This window comes from Triticum aestivum, chromosome 6B (assembly GCF_018294505.1).
Source record: "Triticum aestivum cultivar Chinese Spring chromosome 6B, IWGSC CS RefSeq v2.1, whole genome shotgun sequence".
NCBI classification, from domain to species: domain Eukaryota; kingdom Viridiplantae; phylum Streptophyta; class Magnoliopsida; order Poales; family Poaceae; genus Triticum; species Triticum aestivum.
Window position 1 is genome coordinate 163,831,528 of NC_057810.1, and position 3,626 is coordinate 163,835,153.

Sequence of the window (3,626 nt, forward strand, 5' to 3'; positions counted from 1 at the left end):
ACTATTAATTATTTACGCAGCAGAAAAACATGAATAAAAAACTCATGAACTTTTAATTCTTTACAGAAACTTTTCTTTGACAAAATAAAAAAATTCATGAACTTTATTGTTTTCTTTACAAAAAATTCATGAACATTTCTTTTTCTGAAAATTTTCTATTTCCATTTTCAGAAACTTTTTCTGTTTACCATTCAAATTTATTCCAAACAAACTTTCTTTGGATTAAATTTGAATAGAAAATACTATGTGAAATTTGCCAAAAACCGGACAAATAATAATAATAAAAAACTGCAGGGCAACCACAGTCGGAAAAAACCAACCCACGGCTTGGTGAGCGCCCGGCGTTTATCTGCCGCCTGCGTGACGCTGACGCTGCCCATTGGGAGCGAGCGACACGGCCCACGGTCCGTAGCAAGTGCAAGCGGTGGTGGCCTTGACCGATGTCCAGTGCCCCTTTCGGCCCAAAAGGCCCACTGTGGCGCTGGGTTTTCTATCTCTGCTGTTCATCGCGATCCGACGACCAAGCGTCGATTTCGCTCGAACAAAACAGCTCGTCAGCGAAGCCGAGGGAAACCCTAAACCATTCTTCCCCTTGCGCGCTGCTCGCCTCTTATCTCCGCGGCAGCGCTCCAGGCCACCGGCGAGACTCCGTCTGGCCGCCGGCGGCAGGGTGGATAACCACCGCATCGCACGCGCCTCTGCTTCCTTCCCCCTTCGTTTCCTCCGCGCGCACCGCTTTGCCTGGCCTCCACCGCGGCAGATCAGACCAGCGGCCCTGTTGCACCGCCGGCGGGCCGACTACGACGTCGGATGCCACGGCCGCCCGAGCCTTTTCCCTTTCCTGTTTTTCTTTCTCCATCCACTTCCTGCGACAGAGAGAGAGGCGCGGGCAGAGCCCTCCTCTGCTCCCCTGTGCGCCCGAGGGCGGCGGAGCGGACGGCTGCGGCACCGTGGCCTTCCCCCTCGCCGGCTGTGCGTCCACCTTGCGGTGAGCGCGCCGCCGTCGAGCGGTTTGGCCGCGGTGCTCTTTGCCCCTTTCGGGGTAGGTTCTTCGTCCCTGTCGCCTCGACTTGCCGATGCGCGACGGGATCGAGAGGAACAGGCGCGGCCGGAGTGGCGGCGCACTTTGCCGGCGGCCCAAGGCCTTCTCCGGTTTACTTTTTTGATTTTCTTTGCTCTGCCCTGCTAGGGTTCTTTGGGGAGGGTCTTTTTAATTTCTCTGTGTTCTATTTCAACCGAAAAATCCTATACCCAACCTGTCTGATACCATTGATAGGAGTCTGTGGGATCGGGTAGACTAGGACTGACGGTGTCGTGAGGAGATTACCTTCTCCTTGTCTCGAGGAGCTCCCAGTGCCGGTGGTGAACGGATGGGAGCTTGGCGTAGAGGTCGATGGTGAAGTGGCTGGTGGCGCTTCCCATCGCTTCAGTGCCTCCTCTGGATCGGACTAGGGTTAGGAGTGGGGAACAGTGGCGGCGACGAACCTCGTACTCTGTGCCCTGGTCCCCACCTCCTCTTTATAGCACTGCGCGACAGGGGCCCACCAGCCTTGCTTGGGCTGGACGCCCCCGATCAGGGCGTGGGTCAAGGGCCCAATGAGCCGTTGGGCCCATTGGAGGAGAGATCAATCTAACAGGCTGTTCAATGCAGCTGGGATTGTACCAGTAAGGTGGTTGTTAGAAAAATCTAGTACCAGCAGGTTTGTGAGATTGCATACTGACATTGGAATCTGTCCTGTTAGGTCGTTGAAGCTCAAATTTAGTGAAAGAAGAGATTTCAGCTGGCCAATCCCCAGAGGGATCTCACCAGTTAATTTATTGTTGCTTAGATCGAGCCTTAGCGCAGTGGTAAAGCTGTTGCCTTGTGACCATGAGGTCACGGGTTCAAGTCCTGGAAACAGCCTCTTACAGAAATGTAGGGAAAGGCTGCGTACAATAGACCCAAAGTGGTCGGACCCTTCCCCAGACCCTGCGCAAGCGGGAGCTACATGCACTGGGGCTGCCCATTTTAGATCCATCACTTTGGTGAAAGCAATGGGTATGCGATACTGAAGTGATGGACCCTTATAAACTGGTAGTTCGAAGATCCTTGGGTCTAAACGGGCTTCAACCGTTTCTGACTTCAGCATATGCATATTCATCAGTGCTGTTGGAATTTCTCCGGTGAGACTGTTGTTTCTTATGTCTAGATAGAAGAGGAAGTTTAGGCTGCTGATCCAGTTAGGTATTGGTCCAGTAAGTTGATTACATCTAAAAATAATATTTCCAAGTTTGCTATCTTTGATAACCAACGAGGAATTTTTCCCAACAATGAGCAACCACCTATGGAAAGAAGCTGAAGTTTCTCAAAACCATCAAGTGTGTCATCCTCTGGCATGAGCTCTCCACTGAAATTTTGCCCGAGTAGCAGCGTGGTAAGGTTCCTGCAGCTCTTAAGGATCCACAGTGCATTTGTGATGTTTCTGAAAGTATTGTCAGCAAGCGATAGGAAGTTGAGGTACTTCAGATCGCCAATTTGTGGTGAAAGCTGTCCTTCTAAATGGTTTCCAGACACCCGCAGTGCAGTGAGATTGCTGCAAGAGTATATGCTTTCTGGAACTGTGCCGGTGAAGTTGTTGAAGTAAAATCTAATGTCTTCAGATTTGGCAGGTTGGAGAAATTGACCTTGGCGAGCTGTCCACTGAAATAGTTATTCTTGAGGTCAATTACTACGAGATTCGTGCAGTTGCTTAGAGCTGATGGCAGCTCCCCTGACAATTTGTTGTTGTCCAAATGGAACTCCTCCAATTTCTTGAGCTGGCCTATGGAATCTGGAATCTCGCCACTGAAGTTGTTCCCTCCAAGATCAAGTGTTGCTAGATTTCTGAGCTTGGTTATGTGCGCACCATCAATAACTCCATTTAAATGATTATTACAAAAGGACAGGTATTCCAACGAGGTTGCATTGAAAAGTTCATCTGGAAGTGTTCCATTGAGGTTGTTGTACCCAGCCCTGAGGTCTCTCAGCTTGGAGCAATCACCAATCTCGTTGGGGAATGTTGCCACTGAATTTGTTTAAACACAGATCAAGCACCACGAAGGATGGTGAGCTGTTACAGAAATGAGTTGGCATCTGCCCTGTAAAGCTGTTATTACTTGCGTTGAGTGCTATCAGATTCTCCATTGCTTTCCAAGTGGCGGATGGAAACTGTCCTGCAAATAGGTTGCTTGAGATGTTCAGTACCTGCAGTGGCCGGGCAGGGGTTGAAGATGGCAGCTCGTGGAGTGTTCCATTGAGCTGGTTAAAGCTGACATCAAGGACGGTGATGCTGCTGGACGACACCAATTCCACCACCAGACAGCGAGTTGTGAGAGAGGTTAAGGTACTGCAGCCCGGTGAGGTTTCCAAGGGACTCCGAGATGTGCCCCTCTAGGCCTTCTGAAGCGAGCATGACACTGGTGATCATGCTATCTTGCCTGCAGGTGATCCCTCTCCACGTGCAGCAATCCATGCCATCCTGCCATGAGGCAGCGAGGCCACCGTCACTCGACAGCCCAGCAAGGAACTGGAGAAGGGAGGTCTTCTCATGCTCCGTGCAGGAACTTGTGGGAGAGGCCAATGAGATTCCGTTGCCCCTTGCAGCCAT

The 3,626-nt window shown here is 50.8% G+C and overlaps 1 pseudogene; it reads right to left on the reverse strand.

The window, feature by feature from the left end:
- Window positions 1-1,625: 1,625 nt before the first annotated feature.
- On the reverse strand, window positions 1,626-3,626 carry LOC123139028 (receptor-like protein 2; annotated as a pseudogene).